The 23,001-nt window shown below is 58.9% G+C and overlaps 1 protein-coding gene across 1 annotated transcript in view; it reads right to left on the bottom strand.

Annotated features, from left to right (window-relative positions):
* CTXND1 (cortexin domain containing 1) overlaps nucleotides 1-19,771 on the bottom strand; it is a 34,550-nt gene extending 14,779 nt beyond the window's left edge. The window contains exon 1 of the mRNA XM_053888608.1: nucleotides 19,632-19,771. The gene's annotated coding sequence lies outside the window, so the exon portion shown is untranslated. The remainder of the gene's footprint in view (nucleotides 1-19,631) is intronic.
* Between the last annotated feature and the right edge of the window lie 3,230 nt (nucleotides 19,772-23,001).

The raw sequence follows: 23,001 nt of genomic DNA on the forward strand, positions 1-23,001 counted from the left end.
CCTTGCTTGTCTGTCTGTCAACTGGTTTGTTCTTCCTAGTTTATTCATAGGGTTTGTGGTTTATTGAGATTTATTGAGTGCACACAGCAGATGTATTTAAAATTTACTTCTGTCTCGTGAAATACGTTGGTTCCTACATGTTGCCCCTGGCTTTTAAATTTCAGCCTCTTCCTTAATGTCACAAAACGACCATGAGCACAGCAACCTTGACATGAAAATGCACGTCTGTTTCCCACAGCAGGTTGAATGCCCTTTAGAGGCACCTGCTCTGTGGGCAGTGGGACACTTATCCATACCTCGTCTCCCACTTCATGCTTTTAATTTGTTTTAACTTTCCTTTTAAGGTTATTTATTTTTGAGAGAGAAAGTGTGAGCGGGGGAGGGGCAGAGAGTGAGGGAGACACAGAGTCAGACGCAGGCTCCAGGCTCCGAGCCATCAGCCCAGAGCCCGACGTGGGGCTCGAACCCGCGAACCGCGAGATCACGACCTGAGCCGAAGTCGGACGCTTCACCGACTGAGCCACCCAGTTTTCTGTTTATCTTTTAAATTGATCAGCGTTAAAATGTTTATGCTGCCTGGGTTTGCTTACAGTCAAATAAGCTGATGTTATCCGTGACAAAATGTTTTTAAAATAATGGTAATCCATTAGGAGGGTGGCCGACTTTGGTCTCTTGCGGTTTTTACGGGGAATCTCAGTGTGATTATTAAGAACAAGTAAATCGAAGAGATGTAAATTTTTTAAATGTTTTTAGGTACAGAATTGTGGAATCGTTGCATCGGACACCTGAAACTGGTAAGATTGCACTACGACAATTAGAGCTGAATAAAGAAAGTAACGAAAGAGGAAAGGTCTTAGGCAAAAAAAAATGGTTTTTGGACAGCGTGTGATCTGATCGTTGACTGGGTCAACCCTGACGGCCGACGGGGTCGTTCTGCTTTGAAATGTCTCTTTCCCGTGTTAGTATTTGCGTCCGACTTCCCGGCCCGCAGGGGTGACCCCACGGCCTGACTCTGCAGGCTGCAAGCTCTCCCTCCACACCTCCTCTCCGGCCTCCTCCTCCTCCCCAGGCAGGCGGCCGGGTGCGCGAGCAGCGGGCGGCCCTCAGATCCACTCAGCGTCCCCAGGGGCCATGCCGGCTTCCGCTCCCTGGAGGGGTGACCGCCGGGCCGTGCCTGGTCCCTCCCCGACCTTCGGGGGCGGGGGGGGGGGTGGGCCCTTTGCCTGTTTCCAGGTCCCGACCATGAGCTCCCCGTCTCCCAACCCCGGGCCTCTGCGCCTCTCACGTTTGCGTCACGTAGTGATGTGTGCGTGCCCACAGGGGCACGGCCTCGGGCTCGCCATCACGTCACCTCTGTGCCATTTCTCCTGCACACGGTGCCCCGGGCGGGCTCCTCTGAGGGTCCCACGACTTCCCTCGGGTTAGCCCAAGAGTGAGCCACTGGGCCGGCACTCGTGAGCCCCTCGCATGTAGCGGGTGTTTTGAAAGCCCGTAAGGTGAGACCCCGAGACTAGCGTGAGGCTGGGACACCTGACAACCTCACTCTCCTTGTCCCCTTTCTCCTTCCCACAGTCTCCTCGGCCAGGGGGACAGTCAGGCTCTCTGTTTCCTCCACAGGCGTGCTTCACGTCTGCACTTGACATGGCTGGGGCGCCCCGGGGCGGGCACAGACCTTGAGAGGCAGTGTCAGGAAACTTTCGGAGCAATTTGACATTGCGGTGGCATCCAGTGGGTGCTACCAGACTCTCTCCTTGGACGCGACACCGACGAGCCGGGTATGAGTCACACGGTCCGTGCTGAGCGTGGGTCGTGCACAGTAAAGCCGTGTGCGGGTCTGTGACAGATTGGAAACCCGGCGGGGGGGGGGGGGACCAGCTGGAGAGTCTGAGGAGCCCTGCTCTACGTCACAGTCCCCTTCTGTCCCGGGGCCCCCAGCGCTGCGCCCCGGCCACACGGGGGTGTGGGGGCGTCCTCGCCGGAGGACGCAGAACTCTGTGATCGTGACGGTGCAATGGAGATGCACCTGCGCCAGAACATCCCGTGTGCCCTCGGCCTTCTGGCTTTCCAGAGCAATACCGACTTGACGAAAACGTTCCAGTAGGGGACAAGGCTGAGCGAGCCACTCTCCGCGCAGTGGGCCATAGGCCGGTCGGGCAGGCTGGGGGAGAAGGTCAGGTGCACGGGAGTACAAAGGATACATATATATAGTTTGAAATGTCTCTATTCCCTGTATCTCCACCCAGTCCGAGATACGAAAGCTGTCCTCACCCAGGGACCTTGGTAGGAAACAGATGACAGTGTGGATTTTCGCTGCCAGCAGCGGGGCAGGGCGCTCGGTCCGGTAGAAGAGATCACCCAACGGTTAGGGTTTTATTGCTGCGTGAGTCGGGAGGACGTTCTCTGTGTAAGTGAGCAATTTCATCCCAAAGGCCCGCTTCCCAGCTCTCTTTGAGCGGCCTTTCCGCCGTGATGGGCCTGCGGGGGTCAGTCCCGGCTCCCTCCAGCACGCGGGCGAGGGCTGCGGTCCTAACTTCCTGAGAGTCATACTCGGGCACGTCTCTTGTCCCCTCGGGAAGCAGACGAGGCGCCGGACCCGAAAACCGCGCACGCCGCCGGCCCCGACACGCGGAGAAGACGCGGCACCCCGATTTCACCCGGAGTTTGTGGCGTCTTTCCCCGTGCCAACCGCAAAACACAAAACAAATTCCGCCTGATCCGGCAACTCAGCGACGCACCTGAAGGCAACCCCAGGCTCCCGAGAACGACGCGTCATGTGTGAGGACGGCACGCCCGGCCGGTGGGGGTGGGGTGGGTGGCGGCAGACGAAACCAGGAGCCCCCATCTCTGGACCTCGGGGCCACTGCTTCTCGTACGCCGTGTTTTCAAAGAAATGGGTCCATTTTGTCTCCACTGTCCAACTTCCTGCAAGAACCTGTTCATGCTTCTCTCTCAGCATTTTCCAACGTCTTGAGAATCCACTGCAGCGATGGCTTTGGAGTCCCGATGGGGGCAACCTGCACGTTCTTTCCGTTTTCTACACCGGTTCACAAGTTTCAGTGATATTTTCTTTTCCTCAAAATGTATCTGTTTATTTGTTTGTTTATTTATTTATTTAGAGAGCCAATAGGGGAGAGTCGGTGGGACAGAGAGAGAACGAGAGAGAGTCCTAAGCAGGCTCCACACTGTCAGCACAGAGCCCGACACCGGGCTCAATCCCGTGGCGCTGGGATCATGACCTGAGCCGACATCAAGAGTTGGATGTTCAACCGCCGAGCCACCCAGGCGCCCCCATTGATGGTTTCAAAAAGCTCACTCCAGGCTTTATTGTACATTGGCTTTCTATGGGATTGATTTCTACCCTCACCTTCCCTATGCCCTTCCTTTGGTTTTCTTTGGGTTTTCTTTGCCGTTCTTTTTCTGGTTGACTCTGTTGGAAGCGTGCATCTCTTGAGGCTGGACCTGCCTTCTCTCCCAACTGACACACACAGAACTACACCCTCCCCCATGGTACTGCTCCGACACGGGCTCGACGTACTTTCTAATTTACGTTGTGATTTCTCTGTGACCCATGGGTGGTATCTATTTCTTTATTATTTTTTAAATGTTGATTTATTTTTGAGAGAGAGAGACAGAGCACAAGTGGGGGAGGGGCAGAGCGAGAGGGAGACACAGAATCCGAAGCGGGCTCCAGGCTCCGAGCTGTCAGCACAGAGCCCGACGCGGGGCTCGAACCCACGACCCGTGAGATCACGACCTGACCCAAAGTTGGATGCCCAACTGACTGAGCCCCCAGGCGCCCCTAAAAGTGTATTGCTGGGGCACCTGCGGGGCTCAGTCGGTTGATTGTCCGACTTCGGCTCAGGTCATGATCTCATGATTTGCGAGTTTGAGCCCTGTGTCGGGCTCACTGTGGTCAGTGCAGAGCCTGCTTCAGATTCTCTGTCCCTCTCTCTCTGCCCCTCCCCCTGTTCATGTTCTCTTTCAAAAATAATTTTAAAAAATTAAAAAAATAGGAAATAAATGTGTATTACTTCTTTCCCAAACATCTAGAGCTTTCCCAGATACGTTCCTGGGATTGATATCTAGTGTCATTCTGCTCCAGAGGCTGGTCCCTACTTCTCCGTGTCTGCCCCACAGTCTCCAACAGGGCGTTCTCTCAGTCCCTAAGGGGCAAGGACCCCGGTCCTCAGCGTTCCCTTGATGTACCTGACGCACTTGGCCCCTCCCAGCCTCAGCTGGGAGACGGAAAATCGGGAGACACAGACCTCACTACCGTGTCTTGCACCAGCCTCCGCCATGTTTGTCCTGCCTTTCGTTACTTCCCCCGGGCCAACGCGTCCTTCTCGAATGCAGCTAACATCTCATTAAGGACGTGGGCAAAGCTCTAAGCCACAGCAGAAATCTATGCGCCAATGCCTCTACATCGGTTTGTGATATGCTAAATAAAAAAGGAAATAGGGGAGCTTGGAAAATTCCTCTCAAGAAAATAACCTGACTCGCAAGGCTATTATCCTGCTGCATAATCATATTTTTGATTGTCAGGAACCAACTATCAGCATGGCCTTTCTTCCCGCACGCCTGCTGGAGCATTCTGACCCGCTCCCAGGCAGGCTGTTGCTTCGGATGAAGGTCGCACACCCAGGGACGGGAAAGAGAAGAGCCCACGAAGTTTCGCGGGAAGATTTCTCACCTTACAACAAGAGAGAGGGTCTGCGCTCGGTGAGGACAGCAGCTGCTGGTGTCTGGGCACAATTCTAGTTTGGAGAAGGGTCCCAGGTGGGAGCAGTGGTAATGGGGTTGCTATGGTTACCAGGCTAAGCCGCTACCCATTCTTCTGGGGCCACAGTGGGCCGGGGGCAGGGGGACCCACGGGGGTTCTGGGGAACGCGAGTTCCTGTGTTTGGAGGGACGGGCGTGGGGGCGGTCAAGCTATAGGAATGGGTGGAATCTGACCGCGACATTGAAGGCCCAGACATGCAGTCGGCCAGCAGAGAGGTGCCGAGGCTGTGAGCTCGGGTGGTGGCGGGACAGATGAGCAGTGTGGGAGCAGGAGGGGGGATGCCTGGTTCCAGGCACCCCCCCTTCCCTGGATGTCCGAGGGGTCACACGCTCCCCTTCTTCCTAGACCGGACCAGACATTTCTAGGAAATGAAGCTAACCTTTCTTTCTTTCTTTCTTTTTTTCTTTCTTTCTTTCTTTCTTTCTTTCTTTTTTATTTTCATGTTTATTTTTGAGAGAGAGAGAGACAGAGCATGAGCAGGGTCGGGGCAGATACAGAGGGAGACACAGAATCCGAAGCAGGCTCCAGGCTCCGAGCTGTCAGCACAGAGAGCCTGACACGGGGCTCGAACCCACGAACCGTGAGATCGTGACCTGAGCCGAAGTTGGACGCTTCACCGACCGAGCCACCCAGATGCCCCCTAACGTTTCTAATTTGATTGCCATTTCATTTGTGCCCTATATAATTGCTGACCTCTTGCATTAGTAAACACCGACGACCAGCCTTTCACAGAGCTTTTAAATGGAAAAATACCAAGCCTTGTCGTCCAGACCATGAAATCGGGTTGAGGGCGAGGGCAGGCGAGCCGTGAGCCCCGCAGAGCAGGGCCAAACAGCAGCTCTGTCTCAAGCCGCCCTTCACAGCCCGCTGAGGCCCTTCACAGGTCCGGGGGTCCTGTGCCGCTAACTGTGCACCCGCCCCCGCCAAAACACAACCAACAGCCTCGGCAGGAAGCTCCTTTCATAGTCAGGTGCGCGGGCCGTCCAGGTCTTCCCGGCAGAGTTCAAGCCCAGCGCCCTCCCCCGGGGAAACAGCAGGTGACGGCACCCCGCGCGCTTGTTAGGACAGCCACGTGGCTGAGCTCACGTCCCGGAACACAACGTCCGGGCTCAAATTCCCACCAGCCTCGTGACACCACACGGTGATAGAGTTTTTTCAAGTCTCGGTTTCCTTGCCTTTAAACTGGGGATAGAGATTCCCCCATGAACTTGCTGGATCTGTGACAACAGATGGGGACAGACATCGAGAGTGCTTAGCACAGTACCCGACACAGAGTAGACACGCGGTGCAAATGTCGGCTGTTGTTTTATGTTTGATTGGACGGCTCCCCTCGCGGGACTCGGTCCCCCAAGCGGGCTGCGCTCTCCTTCAGCCCGCAAACCCCTGCCGGGCTCTCCGTGGCGGCTCCCCCAGAACACAGCCAATCACACAGCCGATCACTGGGTACCCTCTGCCAAGGGGACACCCCACGCTGACCTGATCCCCCTTGGAACATGTCCCTGCACCCAAACAGAGATCAGAGGCTAAGCTGCTTCCCCCCCAGTAACTCAGAGTGGCAGGGGTGAGCTGCGACACACGGGCGTGGTTGTCCCCGAGAGTGACTCACCTCCCTGAAACTCCAAGGCGGGCGGCCGCAGGGGCCCCGCAGTTCCCAGCCGCGGGACTCCTCTGGACGCGCAGGGCCGGCCTGTGGGTTCTGCAAGGGCTCGGGAAGGGGGTCGCCGTCACCGGGCTCCCTGCCCACCCCTCCACCCCCATAGACAGAGGAAAGGGGTGTCTGTCCCTCGGGACAGGAGCCAGTCTGCTGTGGAGAAGCCGAAGGACCCTGAGCAAGCCACGGGGTCTGCTGCCCTCGCTCCAAAATGAGCAGGTTGTCTCGGGGGCCGCAGGCCTCCTGTGCAGGGTGGCACGCGTCAGACAACAGGGGACCCCCAGCCTTCAGTGCATTGACGGGCCTCCCGGGGACAGGGCTGGGGGCAGGGCAGGCTCTGGACACCTGACATTGGGAAGCTGCTCCTGTGAGATCGGGGCAGTAAATCACTGAACATTTTTGTTTTGTGGTTTTGTTTTGTGTTAATTTTGTTAATGTCTATTTATTTTTGAGAGAGGGAGACACAGAATCCCAGGCCGGCTCCAGGCTCTGAGCTCTCAGCACAGAGCCGGATACAGGGCTTGATCTCATGAACCCTGAGATCATGACCTGAGCCGAGATCGAGAGCCCGACACTTAATCAACTGAGCCACCCAGGCACCTCTCTTGCTTTTTTAATTAAAGAATGTTTAGATGTTTTTAGTGCTTGCAATTTGCTGTGATATATTTTCTCATTCTGAATAAAGACGGGCTTTCGTGCTTAGTTTTGTTTTCATAACTTTGACCTGCTTTGTCAGGGAGGGCTCCCGTGCTGCAGACACTTTCGGGCTCGTGAAGCCTGGGTCTGGCCCGTCCTCCTCCCCCGGGGGCGACTAAGTTCTCCCTCGCTAGACCTTCCTCGTTTGGTGCCTGTCCCGCCAGGCGACCCAGGCCGGGTCGTGGCTGGGATCCCCGCACGAGCTGCCCCACGAGCCCGCGATGTTAGACTGAACCACCCGCTCGACGTAAGGCCGCACCGCCCGCCAATCCCTGCCTCTCGCACACGACAAGCTCCCAGCAACGGAATCAGTGGAAAGTCTCCCCGTGAAGACTTCCTTCTGGAAGTGCTGAGAACTTTCCAGACATCTGTTAAGGGGAACGGGATGCTGGAAGCTAATTTGTTTCCTTGACTCACTGAATGAAGCTCTTTAAAATGCATCTGTTTATTGGAGACACTTTGTACAAGACAGAAAAATCGGTGGCAAATGTCACATTTAAATGAGAACAGATCCAATGAATAAAAGCTCAGGCGGCCCTTAACGAGGGACATTATTTTGTTTTAAGCAGGCAGCACAGGATCCTAAGTCAAGGACACGCGGGGACACAGAGAAGTCCCCAGGAGAAACCTGGCTTCCTTGCCTTTCTGTCCTGCTGTGTGCCAGGCCCCGAGGGCATCCCGCCGGGGAGACAAGCCCCGCAGGGTGAAAAGTGCCCAAAGACAGCAAATGCCAGCTGCCGTGCCCAGAATCCTGACACTGGCATTGTGCCACACAGCCTGCGCCCGAGGTGCCCTCGCCGAGGACTCGGGACGGAGTCACGGTGCCCCTGCTTTGGAAACAAAGACACGAGGTCAGGACCCAGCCAACGGCCACTGACAGGGGCAGGCGGGAGCTGAGAGCTCATCTGTGGGCAGCAACGCCCTGGGTACCAGGGCTCCCCCGCCCCACTCCCTGGTGCCCATGGCGGGAGGAGCCTCCACAGACTTTGGAGAAGTCTCCCCACTCTGGGGGCAGTGGGTTTTGGGTGGAGGCGGGGATTCGCCGGAAAGGCATTCCTGTTTGAACAGGACCGACTTCCCAAGGCCCTGGGCACTCCAGGCAGAGGACGAGTCTTTGCTCCCCTCCCCTCCCCCTTCTCCCCTCCCTCTTCTCCCCCCTTCTCCTTCCTCTCCCCTCCCTCCCCTCCCCTACCCCTCCTACCCTCCAATTCTTCCCCTCCCCTCACCTCCCTGCCACCTGTCCCTTCTTCCCCTCCCTTCCCTCCCTCCCCTCCCCTGCCCCTCCTGCTTGCCTCCTGCCCCTCCCTCCCCCCTCCTCCCTTCCCCTCCTTGCCTCCTGCCCCTCCCTCCCTCCCCTCTCCTCCTCCCTTCTCCCCTTCCTACCTCCTGTGCCTTCTTTTCTCATGGATTATGCTCCTATCACCCTATTTCTCAAAGACAATATGGGCTTTTCCTATCTTCCATGCCCTTGTTCACACAGACCCACCCTCTGCCTGGAGAGCCGACTCCCCTCAGGGAATCTTTCAGGTCAAGTTCAAACATCACCCCCTCTGATCTGAAGTGAAGACCCCCCCCCCTTTGGGCTGTGACCCTCAGCCTCAAGTGTGACTTGTGCTCAGACACAGGAAGCTTCAGCAGCCGGGAGCCCATCTCCTCCTCCTCCTCCTCCTCCCAGTTTGAGGGCAGGGACCCCCCCCATTCGCCACCCCTTCTCTGTCTGGGTAGAGCGGGCGGTCGGTGCTCAGTGGACACCCACAGTGAGGACAGCAAGTCCCGCTCGGCTCCCATGCTTGTGCACTGTCTGGGGGCCGAACAGGCCCTCACGGCTGTAGGGACGGGGGGGGGGGGCCTCTGCACCCACCCGCCCCCTCCACCCGCAGCAAAAGCAAAGCCAGGGCGTCTAGATGATCAGGGTGTTCGGTCACCCAGCCCAGCGCCCCCTCCCAGAAGCCTACTGAGCACAGACTGGGGAAGGAGGGGTGGAAACACTAAAGTCAATTCTCCCCCACTTGCTAGTGAGGCCCCGGGCCTCCCTCTGCGTTGCTTTGTGGTCTAACGCTCTTTGTTCCGGAAGCAGGCCCGTGCGGCGGCCCGAGCGGGGACTAGCGTTGCTGACGGAGAGCTCAGCGAGCCTACGGTACGTCACAGGGGCTGAGAAGGCTCGGGCCCCGAAAGAGAGACAGAGACGGCCACTCTGCGTGCCCGTCCCCTCTGCTTCGAGGCAGGGAGGGGTCCCAGAGCGAGCGCCTGCCCCGAGGAGGTCCCGCACTCTGTGCCTCGGGGACTTGGTGGCACAGCGGACACCTCTGAGATCCGAAGGGACTCCCCTGGCCCACAGGCGGCTCCGCGAGGCCGGGGAAGAAGTCAGGAGCGTCAGGAAGCCTTGGCACAGGGGCCCCAGGGGCCCGACAGCCCCGGGGCAGGAAGGGGAGGCCAGGGCACGGCCCCTCCAGAACAGCCCCGAATGGTCTGTTGTTTCAGCTGGGCCTCCGCGGGACCTCATACCCCACCGCACGATGCCAAGGTCACGAGGCGGCCCCCCTCTGCGGCACCGGGCAGGCGCGTTACGTTTGGCCCACACGACGGCTTGAAGCGGAATTTTGTTTTAATTTTTAAAAATCGGCCGTTGGCAGAGTTTACATAAAATTCAGCACTTCTGCTCTTGCACGGTTGTCCGAGCTGGCGACACGGTGCCTCTCTTTCTGCTTGGCCACGTGCAGCTGGAGCTCTACGGGCGGTGCTCCCTTCCGACCGGAAGGTCAAGGGCGTTGGATCTGTGGCCACCGAGCCGCGGCCTCCACCGGCCCAGCCCTCAGACTGCTCTCAACCTCCTCGCTCAGGAAGGAGGCCGTGCACAGTGCATTTGCCCACTTCCCTTGACCGCCACCCGGACCGATCCGGTGGGCTCGGCCAGCGAGGCCGCCCTGGGAGCCGCTGTGGCCGGGTGAACGCGAAGTCAGACGTCTTCAAGGGACGGCACCAAGGCGGGCTACCGGCCAGGGGGGCCCCGCACCTGCCCGCCGCCACGGTGGCGAGCACTCTGGAATGCTCTCCGGAGCCCCGAAGGCCAGGCGTGCGCAGCGGGGTGGGTGGTGAGGGCTGGGGCAGTGGAACCCAGTGGCGGCAGCCGATGCCCGGGACCAAAGGCTAGCGCTCCGCTGTCGGGCTGGGCGGGCAGGGACGGGTTAGGAGAATCCAGACTATTCGGCTTTATCATCGCCCTTCCTTTCCCACAAAATTGCAGGTGCAAAAGCGTCTCTCTCCTTGCCCCTCACGTGTAGATAATGCCTCCGACGGAGTGCCCGGAAGGCGCGGTCCAGACGTCGGACATTGGTCGTCCCAAACTGCGCTTGGCTCAGCAGTCACCGGTGGGGGAGGCCTGGTGGCTTTCTGTTCCTCCTCATGGTAATGCCTCAGAGACCCCACCTCTCAGGGCGGAGGGTATAGACGGAACCGTGAATGTGGAGGGGCGTCTCTGTGCATGTGGGCACAGCGGCGGGTCTGTGGGCACAGCGGCAGGTCTGTGGGCACAGTGGCGGGTCCGTGGGCACAGTGGCGGGTCTGTGGGCACAGCGGTGGGTCTGTGGGCACAACAGTGGGTCTGGTCTGTGGGCACAGCAGTGGGTCTGTGGGCACAGCGGTGGGTCTGTGGGCACAGTGGCGGGTCTGTGGGCACAGTGGTGGGTCTGTGGGCACAACAGTGGGTCTGGTCTGTGGGCACAGCGGTGGGTCTGTGGGCACAGCGGCGGGTCCGTGGGCATGGCGGTGGGTCCGTGGGCACAACGGTAGGTCCGCCGGCCTGCAGTGCTCCGCGCCATCTGGGGACAGGGAAGGAGCCGGGCTCTGGGGGCGTCCACCGCTGTGCACCGGGCCCAGCCATCTCTGCCCAAGGTGCCTCTATGCTGACACTGGCACTCGGACGCTGGCCGGCGTCCCGTCCTAGTCACCGAGGGTGTGGGAGACGGGAGGGGCCGTCCAGCCCGCAGCTACTAACTGCCCTTCCCTCTTTAGAGTCCTTGAAAGGGTTGGCTTCTTTTCCGCTCAACTGAAGGCCATCTTCTTGTACCCTGCTAACGCCTTCTCTCCCCCGATCCCAGCAAGCAAGACTCAAATGAACAGACGAGGCCTGAGAATTTATGTGCAAAGGTCCTGTGCTCAGGACAGGGTGAAGGAAGTGAAGAGTGTGTCAAAAGCACAGATGCTGCAATCGTCCTTTCAGTGATCCTGACAAGCGCGACCCTAAGGAGGGGCGGCCCGCACAGGGTTGACGGTGGGAGGCGGGGCCAGCAGGTGCCCCCTGCCCGCGGCGCGGCCAGCCCCCCCCCCCCCCCGCCCGTCTCCCAGGAGGACGTGTCGGAGCAGAGGACCGTCCTCGGGGAAGACGCAGCGGTGTCCCTTCGGAGCCAGCGCGGAGCGACGCGGGCGGACGGGGCAGCGCCTCACGGTTCTGGCGTCGGGCAGACCGGATCTCGCCGGCCCGCGCCAGAGCCAGGCTGCCACAGGGATGGAAACCGCGTTCCTACCAGCTTCCTCGGTGCCGGTGCTGCTGCTGGTCCGGGAGCCCCGCGGGCCGGATCCGCCGTGCAGAGAAGGGCCCCTCCACCTCCACAGACACCGTCCCATCTGTATTCTAGAAGCTTCCATGGAGGGGGACAGAGGGTAAGGGGGAGAGCAGGGTTTTGAATCCCGGCCCAAATCCTATTAACCGGCAATGCAGCTTGAGCAATTTACTTAACCTCTCTGTGCCTCGGTTTCCTCATGGGCAAACCCGGAGGGCTGATGAGTGCACTGAGCGGGTCAGCGCGGGGAGGGGGCGGGGAGGGCGGTGGTATTAGAGACATGATGTCATGGAAAGCACTGGGAGGCGCCTGTGCACAGAGCTGCCAACAGCCCTTCTGCTGGTCGAGAGGGTGAACTGACTTCAAGCTCAGGCACTCCCTCCTCGCGGACCCGAGTCCCTTGGTCTGTAGCAGAAATAACGTACTTTGCTGGAGGTTTGCAGACCGCTGGCCTTGAAGGTGAAGGACGACGACAAGGCCCAACCACGTTGAAAAATGGCTGAGGAGAATGCCAGCACGTCGTTCAGGGTCACCTCGACATACGAGTGACCCCCTGCGCACCCGCTCCTGCACGCAGCCCCCTCCCTGTTCCCGCGCCTTCCTCTTCCCAACCCTCCGGCTCGTCCTGGACAAGGGAGGCAGTCGCGGAGGCATGAGCCCACCGTCCTCCCAGGTGGCCGGCTTCCCGGCTGCAGCAAACCTGTCCTTTCCTCTCCCAACGTCACTCACTGTCTCTCGGGTGCTGACTTTCCGGTGGCGAGCAGCAGAACCCGAGTTCAGAACCGCTTCTCTGTCCGATGACCAGACGGAGGTCCGGCATCAGCCGCTGCGACTTCTATCCCTCTGCGGGGAGGGTCCTGGCCGAGCACCTGGGGGTCGGGCCCCGACCCCACCCGGCCGCCCGTGGGACCTCGTGCTGCCCTGCTCCCAGCAGCTGCTGTGATTCATTCAAAACGGCCACCGCTGGTTTGGCTCATGCATCTGGAGGGTGAGTGGGCTCGGCTGGTGCTTCTCCCTGGGAGCTGTGTCGTCTCGCTTGGGGGCTCAAGGGTCACAGAGAGGGTCCCGGGAGAGACCAGCCTCAGCTGGGCGCAGGGGGAGGGGCTGTGGGCTCCACCTGCTGTGGGGGAGGGTCCCCGAGTCTGCAGGCACGTTTACGGACACCCCGAGGCTCTGTGCCTTCCTCCCCTGCTCCTTTCCACCACCTGCTCCCCTGAAACGCCACCTGCCCGCCCCACCGCGCCGGTCCTGCCCACTGCCCACGGCCCTTGGCTCACCCCGCCTCCAGTCTCTTCCTTCGTCCCTCCCCCCGTGTGCCACCAAGCCCCACAGCCTCCTGTGCCGGTGACCGCGGCTCCCAGGGTTGGTCCTCAGTGACTGCACTGAGCAGACAAGCAAACGGAGACACCAGGAACCGTGTGCAGGGGGCAGAAGCCGCAGGAGCCACTAAGAGGCCGGTGACGTGCCTGGCACCCCAGCTAGGTGTGACTTCCTTCGTTTATATTTTTCAGTATTTCCCAGAACTTCTACAAAGCACATCCATAACTTGAGTCATCGGAAAATTATTTTCCAGGAGAAAGTACACTTTAAAAATAGATGGTAAACGTTTCTTGCCCTGAATCCAAAGCACTCGGCTATTAAGCTATTAAAATCTCCGTCCTGCAAAGAGGCAAACTGTCTGTGATTCCAAAGTTCACTCTACATAAAGGTGACACAAATACCGTGTGACAGATCAAAGGCAATCCGAAAGGCTCTCTCTGGCGTGTCGATGGAAACCGGAGCGCTCCTAGGCCTCCGTTGTGAGGGAGAGACGGTTAAAAGGCACAATCACATTAAACCTACAAGCAGGGTTCTTTCCGCGCACGGGCGTCGCTGTGCGTCCTTCTGTGATTTCTGTGATTTTCTGGGCCGTGACGGCTGAGGCCACGCCGGCCTGACCGCGAGGCTTTGGCCACAGGCAGTGGGGACAGCCGGCTGCGCCGTGACTTGTGTGCAAACCAGCTGACTGTGACGTGCCCTTGTGTGAAGCCCGCGTAGGAGTTCACGGGCGTCTCCCTGGAGCCATAAGGGGACAAAGGGCGTCCCTGTTTCTGCCCAGGGAGGGCGGGGGACTCTGAGGGATTCCTAGTGTAGACCAAGGGAGTGTGCCGGCCGCCCTCATTCCCCAGGCAGGGACCGCAATCCAACGGCAGACGCTGGGCTTTAGTGCGCCTGGCCACCTCCGGCGGAGTTTGTAAAAAGTGTGCATTGCCAGCTCTGGGCTGGGAAGTTCTGCTTCCGGGTTGGAGGCCGGGCCTCTGAACGTGCACTTGGTAACGAGCCTCTGGAGGGGGTGTCTGAGAACTTCTCTGCACCATTCTTGCAACGTAAGCTCTGTTCTCATCGTCAGATTCAGACTCAGTCACACTTCTCTTCCTAAAATTGAAGAGGTCAAGGGGCGCCCGGGGGGCTCCGTCGGTTCAGCGGCCGACTTCGGCTCGGGTCACGATCTCACGGTTCGCGGGTCCGAGCCCCGCGTCGGGCTCTGTGCTGGCAGCTTGGAGCCTGGAGCCTGTTTCGGATTCTGGGTCTCCCTGTCTCTCTGCACCTCCCTCACTCATGCTTTCTCTCCCTCCCTCCGTCTCTCTCTGTCTCTGTCTCTCAGAAATAAACAAACATTAAACATTTTTGAAATCTCGGAGGCCAGTATTCATACCTCTATTTAGCGGTGAGAAAGGGTGGCTCACAGCAGAGGGGTGATTCCCGGTGGTTTCATGGCTGTGAGCGGTGGATCGGGACTTGGAACCAGGTCAGGGGTGCCTGAGAAGCAAAGGCCCTCACGTGCCCCTGGGGGAACATCCCCGGGGTCCCATAATCGGTGAATGCAAGAAGCTGAGGGCATCGTCTCTACCGCCTTCCACCATCCGGCCCCATTCCACGTGGGGGACACCTGCCGTGACCACCACTGAGCAGTTCTGCCTTTCGGTGGGACCCAGGTCACTTCCCGAGTTGAGAACAGATGTCTGGTTGTTCAGGCCGCTGGCCCCCTTGAGAGAGCGCCTCTTGTCTCAGGGGGAATAGGCAGCTTCCAAGGGGAGGGTCATCTTGGAAGCCAAGCAGCCGCCCTGTTGATGGAGGTTAGGGTAGCAGGTGCGTCCACGCCTCCCAGGGACCCGGAGCTGTGCCCGTCCCAGGGCACGGGGCCCACTGCCGGTGCCCGCCTGGACCATACCCTCAGCTACAGACAGGACAAGTTCAAGTCTCATTCCAACAGACGTTTCTATGGACTTAATAGCGTCCCCTGCCCGCCCCCCCCCCGCCCCCCCCCCACCATTCATTTGCTCAAGTCCTAACCTGGTAGCTCAGAATGTGACTGTATTTGGACAAGTGTCTTTTAAAGAGGTGATTAGGGTAACATGGAGTCATATGGGTGGGCCCTAAGCCAATAGGACTGACTGGTATCCTTCTAAGAAGAGGAGAGTAGGACACAGACACGCACAGAGGGACCGAGTGAGGATCCGGGGAGGAGAGACCAAGGAGAGAGGCCTCGGAAGACACCGGCCCTGCCTACACCTTGAACTCGGACTCGTAGCTCCCAGGACTCTGAGAAGATCCCTTCCTGCTGTTTGGGGCCTGTGGTCTGGGGAGCTGTGCCACGGCAGTCCGAGGTGGGTCCGGCTGGGGTCCCCGAGCCCAGTGGGAACCCTGCACCGGCCAGCCTGGGGGCATACTACGTGCGGTCTGTGCTCTGTTAGTGAGTGTGGGGGCGCCGGGCTGCACGGGGGTGCTTCCTGTCAGTGCCCCTCCCGGCTATCGGAGGGGCAGGGGAAGAGGTGAGGGGCCGTCACCAACTAAATGCCATTTCACCAGCTGGCTCCGGGCGGTTGTTGAGAAGGATTCCGAGGCCTCATTCTGGCTCTGTGGGAAAGAATGTCATGATTGATTAACAATGTCTGCTCTGGGCGAGGGAGGGAGGCATGACAGATGTGTGCCATAAATTTGCAGCTTTCTAGAACACAGGGAGCTCCACCTGTGCCAAGGAGAAGTCAGTGTAGCCAGAGGGCGCTGGGCATGATTTAATGGCCACACAGTTCCAGGCCACCTGCTGGCCACTAATGCCAGACGCTGGGTGACAAACAGATGTCACCATGACTGTGGCATCTGGTCAACTCATCGTGGCCGCCTGAGCATGAGAACATGCGTCTCTGTTGGTGTCCATGGAAAGGGCGTCGTATCTCAACCCCCGCCGTCTGCCCCAGGCCTGCACTGCACGGCCGGTCGCATGACCTCCTGTCTTTGTGACCCTGTTGCCATCTCCAAGCTGAACTCAAGGACCCCTGCCACCACAACATCCCAAGGGCAGAGATGAAATGCCACTTTGGGGTCTGTGGGTTCCATGGGGCCGAGGCACAAGGAGGTGGATCCTTTAGAAGGACACACGGCCGAGGGCACGGCCTCCCCTCCCCCACTCCCTGCGCCCGCGGGGCATGTGTAAACCGAGGGTGTGACAGTGTGGCCCTGGCAGGGGACAAGGACACTGCTTCCCAGAACGGTATTGTGCTGGGCTGCCTTGCTTTCTATTAAGCAAAAAGATAATGGAGTAGAACAAAACAATTTTTTAATTAAAAAATAAATAATTAAAAACAATTTAAAGCATAAAAATAGGTTGTGGCCCTATATACCAAACATGAAATGTGTGCCTCGAGACCCTTTACGGAGGCCCCCGGGGCACATTCCTTCTTGGGTCGTTAGAGGTTTTCCGTCAGAAAGTCCCAAGAAGTTCTAGGCCAGGCGGGAACGTGTCAGGTGTGCATCCTCTGTCTGCACTTGTCCTTGACCTCGGGACGGTGACACCTTGAGGGTCAAGGTGACGGTGCGGGCCCTGAGGAGAGGGCTGGGGACCAGCAGTCCCGGGCGGGACAGGACTAAAGGGGCCTGAGGCCACACTGCGGGCGCGCTGAGGCCTCGGGGTGCTCATCCGCAGGGGCCTCGAAGAAGCCTGTGGCTCAGGGGTAAGTGGCGGGCTAGGGATTCTGGGATTCGGAATCCCAACCTGATACACTGTCCTTCTACTGTCCTTGAAATAAGTTCCCCAAGGGGGCTCCGCCTGGAAGGGCCTGAAACATCACTGACCCTGGGGGCACAGCAAGGACACCTCCAGAAACGTCCAGCCATCGGGGCTGGACGCACAGAGAACATACAGAGAACATGTCCACCATGAACACGGGGCGGACGACGGCAGGAAGGTTCACAGGACTTCTGTAAAACACCTGCTGTGTGCGAGGCTCATTCATACATCGCCCTCTCTGACTCCCACAACCACCCGGCAAAGAAGGCGATGGGTCCCTGAGTTTACAAACGGGAAAACTGAGTCTCGGAAGCAGTTAGAGCCCACGCACCGAGGGCCTGCCCCTGCGGCCTCTGTATGACTTAGCTCACTTAATTTCACCCTCACAAAGCGCAGCTGGTCCTCGCGGCTCGGCACGAGTACACTTCCTTGTGTGGCGCTTGAGTCCCGATCACGGACGTTCTCTGAGCGGCGACCCCGGGCAGGTGGAGCACAGGTACGACACCGGTGCTCCTACCCTGAGCCAACCTTGGCCAAGCCCCGCTGCTCCTCCGATCACGGGGAAGCGAGGATGATTGTCGCCCTGGGAGTTCGGCAACAGCACGTACAGAACGCTGAGCATACAGTAAGCCCTTCGCTAATGAGACGGGCTTTCAGGTGCTGGTTCTCCTGGGTTTTACGAACGAGAGGATCGAAGCCCGAAAGGCAACTCGCTTCCAGTCACCTGACCACGGCGGCACAGCCAGGCCTGAATGCCGACCCGGCCGGCTGCAGGCGTCAGGGTTCTTCCTCCTGCGGACACGAACGCGAGGGGCGCTGATTTTCGCAGGGCTGATCTCGGGTCGTCAGGAAAACGCCCGGACTCCCATGAGCCAGCTGACTGTAGGGATGTTTTCTTCCCAAACCATGAAAATATCTGACAGTGTTGTCCCTCCTAATGTTTTCACGTGAGCGCCAGGTATCTGAAGAATTCACTGCCGTGGACGGGTTCCAGAGCCCTGGGTGCCAAAACGCAGAGCCGTGATGGTCCCCCTCCAGGCCAGAACTTAGCAGAAGCATTAACCTCAGAGTCCTGGAACGCTGTCAGCTTTATAAACACTGCTCTTTCTATTGTGGCTGGACGGGAGAATCTGAGGACATATCGCCATCTCATTTCCCACTGAAAGCATGTCAACACTGCTACACTGAATAGTACTCTGCACCAAGCCCCTTGGGACTGAAGATTTTGAGTCTGTGCCGCGATGGTATGGTCTGGAGGGTAAATATCTTCCGGAGGAAGATTAACTAGCAAGGCAGTATATTCAGAACGGCTGCCTGTCTCATTAACCCAGGAAGGAAATAAACCGGAAAGGAGCAGTCCTGTACATCGCAGCCTGTAAGCGGTCCCCGAACACCGAGACCAACTATTTTTTTCAGGCGAATCAAGGTTTCGTACTGTCGAAAAAAACCTATTTATTTCACCATAACCTTGTTCAATTTAAACTCACATTTCAAGTACCTAATGGCCAGGGGGTTGCTATAACTCTCCAAATTTGCTCGAGTTCAGAGAGACACATTACACTTTGCACATTCGTCATGGGCATGTTGTTCATAAGTAATAAATACGGCCGAGAAAAATGATCAAGGCGTTAATCGCCCAGGACAGGAGTATACTAACGCAGAGATCGCACTGAGTAAGTGAACAGCTTACCCTCAGTTTCTCTTTTGGATAAATGTGAAGTCATCAGTTTTCCGGAGGTAAGGGCTGGTTTCCATGGCTTCCCTCCCAGAGGGTCCTCAAAGCTGGCCTTGTACTGAGGTGTCCCTGAAAATGGAACCCTCGTCCAAATGCAAGGCAGAGCCCCCTCTAAGGCCTTGGATGTTTGGCTTTACGCTGCCCTAAGCCCATTCTGCAGGTTTGCAAGGACCACAGTCAGGTGATTACACAGGGGACTGAGTCCCACAGCCCCCGGGCGCAGACCCCCTAGTCCACCGGACACAGAGTTTAGTAGAAGAGTAGGACTGTGCCCGGGTGCTGATCCTGGCTGGGATGCAGGGAGGCTCCGGGAAGCCCGCGCAAGGATTGAGACCCCGCAAGCTGACACAGACGTGGATCAGGACAGAAACTTCCCCGGCCAGGGCCGCATGAGAGCCCTGGGGCTTTGTTTCCGGGTCCCTGGGTCCCCCGCCACACTGTGGCCTTAACCCAGAGTCTCGGTGAGAAGGCGCATCACCTTGGTCTTCTCTGACAGCCTTTCCCTTCCAGAACTTTCCCTGGGGGCAACAGAGACTGTCTTAAAGAATTCGGTTCCGCGCCACATTTCCCCAAAACGTCTCCCAGAGGCATCCTCACTCCTGCACTGATGTGGGGGAAAGACTGGGCTGGTTGTACTAGGCTTTGGGTTAGATCAGGACAAAATGTGACACTTGACATTTTAGAAAAGCTGCCACTGAGAGAAGTTTTCCCAGAAGTTACATCCCTTGTGACCTTCATCCGCTAAACGGAGAAAAATCCGGCCCATGTAGCTGTCAGCGCGAGAAGGGACTGGGTTTCAAGCACTGAACTTGACAAGAAGGAATTTCTAACTTTGATTCCGTTTCAACTCCCCCCCCCCCCCCGCGTCCCCGCCTTGGCACAGGGCCCCGGCCCCGTGGGGAGGGGCGGCTCGGTCTCGGGGACCCCCCCACGCCCTCTCACCGCCCCCCCCCACCCCGCACCTTGCGAGCTCCCGGCCCCGGACCCCCGAGCCCGCAGGCACCGGCGGCCGCGGCTCCCCCTGCACCGCGCCCCGGGGCGCAGGGGGCGGCCGACGGGTCCCGGACCCCGATGGGCGGACCCGCTCCCCGCGCCCAGGCTGCTGCGCCGCGTTCCCCCGGCTGTCGCGGCGGCGGGTCCCGGGGAAGCTCGGGCGTCCTTACCTGGCGAGGCCGTCCCGTGCGCTCGCGGGTCCCGGGGCCGGCGGGGTCGGGGCGCGGGGCGCAGCCCAGGCCCGGCTAGGCGGGCGGGCGGCGGGCGGCTGCGGCTGAGTCAGCGCCCCGGAGGCGCGGGCAGCCCGGCCCGGCCGCAGGCGGGGGCTGTGAGCGGAGGCGCGGCCGTCCCGGCGCTTTAAAGGGGAGGCGGCTGGAAGCCGTTCAAGCGGAAACGCATGGCGAAACTTCACCCTAGCGGACGCGGGGAGGGGGTGCGGGGAGGAGGGGACGCGGGGGGGGGGGGCACGGAGAGGAGGGGGCCCCAGGGGAGGAGGCACGGTGCCAGTGCAGGGAGAGGGTGCGGGGTGCGGGGAAGAGGGGGTGCGGCGTGCAGGGAGGGGGCGCGGGGACGAAGGGGTGCGGGAGAGGGCGCGGGGAGAGGGCGCGGGGTGCGGGGAAGAGGGGGTGCGGCGTGCAGGGAGGGGGCGCGGGGACGAAGGGGTGCGGGAGGGTGCGCGGGTAGGAAGGGGTGCACAGGAGGGGACGCGGGGAGGGAACTCGGGGAGGAAGGGGTGCTGGGAGGGGGCGCGGAGGGGGCGCGGGGAGGGGGCATGGGGAGGAAGGGGTGCAGGGAGGAGATGAGGGGAGGGTTTGCGGGGGGAGGAAGGGGTGAGGGGAGGGGGCGCGTGTAGGAAGGGGTGCACAGGAGGGGGCGCGGGGAGGAAGGGGTGCGGGGAGGAGATGAGGGGAGGGGTTGCAGGGAGGAAGGGGCGAGGGGAAGGGGTGCGGGGAGGAACGGGGTGCGGGGAGGGGGCGCGGAGGGGGCGCGGGGAGGGGGCGTGGGGAGGAAGGGGTGCACAGGAGGGGGCCGCGGGGAGGAAGGGGTGCAGGGAGGAGATGAGGGGAGGGGTTGCGGGGAGGAAGGGGCGAGGGGAGGGGTTGAGGGGAGGGGGTGCGGGGAGGAAGGGGCGCGGGGAGGGTGCGTGGGGAGGGGGCGCTGGGAGGGGGCACGGGGAGGAAGGGGTGCGGGGTGGAGGGGCGCAGTGAGGGGAGGGCACGCAGCCTAGCCGCCCCCATGGCTCCTCCAAAGCGCGCCCTCAGAGGCTCCCTTGACGGGGACAGGGACCAGGAACGGGGACAGGGACGGGTCGAGTGCCCGCTCAGCATCCGCCTGCATTATGCTTAATAGCGAGCCGAGCGTTTCCACCAAAGTTGGGAGCGAGGCCGGGGCGCTTTGCAAAGTAAGGCGATGCGATTAGAGGCGAGAAGGAAAAGGCTGTGAAACCCCAGGTCGCGCCTCTGCAAAGCCAAAGCCCTTTTCGCGAGGGTCCTTTCTTTGCCACCGGGAAGCCGGGACGCCGGTTTCTGTTTGCAGCGGATGTCACGGTCCAGACTGAAGGTGGAAATAGCCGCGTCCAACGACCCGGTGGCTTGCGAGACAGCGTCCAGACGCCCCGCTTCTCGGGCGCCTGCTGACCAGCGCGAACCCGAGTGAAGACTGAAGTGCCCTTTCGAAGGGCAAAACCACACACAGCTAGGAACAGACACGTGTAAGGGAATGTGGTCTGTTTTCTAGAAAACGAAAACAAACCCATCGGCTGCTCTTTAACGGGGGGATGAAGGAAACTTGAATCTGCTAAGACACAATCCTCGTTCGTGGACGGAAAGCAGCGGGCTCTGGAGCCCTGCCTACCGCGTCCCCGTCCGGCTCCAGGTAGAGTTTTCTCTTCAGCCTGACGCAGGGATTTGAGGGCTCGTGTGGAAGGGTAGAGAACCGTCAAGGAGAGGTTGGCGAAGCAGGACGGGAGGGAGGCCAGCCGGCTGGACGGTGCCGGGAGAGCCGCGCCTGGACGAGCAAAGGATGCTTCACCGAGGGCGTGTTCACGTGCATCAAGGCGGTCTGTCCCTCGCCCCCCTGTGGTGTGGCGACCACTACTGCTGGCCCTCGCAGATAAGGACGTGCAGGTGCCGTCACCCAGCAGGAAGTGGAGGGTCAGGGATCGGAGGCGGGCCTCCGTGCTAACCCCCCCGGCACGAGACACTGCCTCTCGCGCAAAGCACCAGTGATGAAAGCAGCAGGTGACTGGCCAGAGGCGGCTGCTCTGTCCGCAAGGGTGAAGAAGCCGAAATCAGAGCTTTGTGAGGGACGGTGGTGTGTGATGCGGTGCCCCGAGTTGACAGAATTTTTCAAGACCCGGTATTGGCATCACTAGAGAGTAATTACTGGGGGCTGATTAAGTTCTTATTCTGGGAGCAGGATAAGTTCCAAACCCATCAAATAGTGGGTGAGGGGGCGCCTGGGTGGCTCAGTCGGTTGGGCGTCTGACTTCGGCTCGGGTCATGATCTCGCGGTGTGTGGGTTCGAGCCCCGCGTCGGGCTGCGTGCTGACGGCTCGGAGCCTGGAGCCTGCTTCGGATTCTGTGTCTCCTCCTCTCTCTGCCCCTCCCCTGCTCACGCTCTGTCTCGCTCTGTCTCCCAATAATAAATAAACAAAAAAGAATAGTGAGTGCAAAACAGTGAAGTGAAAACTAGTAAGGGGAATATGGAGGTAAGTATTTATCATAAAGCCAGGATTGTGAAAGCCTTTCTAAATATATCACGAAACCATAGAGTAAAAGACTAATAGATAGGATTATAAAATATACAAATAAGTGTCTTTATTAAAATGAAAACACCATAAACGGAGTTGAAAAAGTAATAAACTGGAAAAAATATTTGCTATCTATATGACATGGGATTGCTAAATTCAGCTAAGGGAAATACAAACACCTGGTTAAATTTGAATTTCAAATAGACGACAAATAATTATTTAGTATACATGTGTCCCATTCATTATTTATCTGACAGTCAAATTTCTTTTTTTTAAATTTTTAAAATATTTATTTTTGAGAAAGAGAGAGACAGAGAATGAGCAGGGGAGGTGAAGAGAGAGAAGGAGACACAGAATCCGAAACAGGCTCCAGGCTCCCAGCCGTCAGCACAGAGCCCGACACGGGGCTCGAACCCACGCACCGCGAGATCATGACCTGAGCCAAAGTCGGACAGTTAATCGATTGAGCCACCCAGGCACCCCTCTGGCAGTCAAGTTTCACTGCGTGTCCCGCATTTTATCTGATACCCCTAATATTACAGCGACATTTGAAGGTAGAACATTCACAAAGAACCCTTAGGATCATCGCAAAGAGATGATCATCCCAATACAACAGAGAATAAAAGAGACGAGCAGACAACCCACGAAGGAGGGGGTGGAAAGGTCCAAGAACTAGACCAAAACAACCATCTTGCTGCAAACGAGAAGCTCAGAAAGTTGTACTTTTTACCTACCAGGCTGCAAACTTTCAGATATCGACAAAGTCCAGTGCTGCTGTGGGGCTCGGG

Source organism: Panthera pardus, unplaced genomic scaffold (genome assembly GCF_024362965.1).
Source record: "Panthera pardus isolate Hobbes unplaced genomic scaffold, ASM2436296v1 HiC_scaffold_23, whole genome shotgun sequence".
NCBI lineage: Eukaryota > Metazoa > Chordata > Mammalia > Carnivora > Felidae > Panthera > Panthera pardus.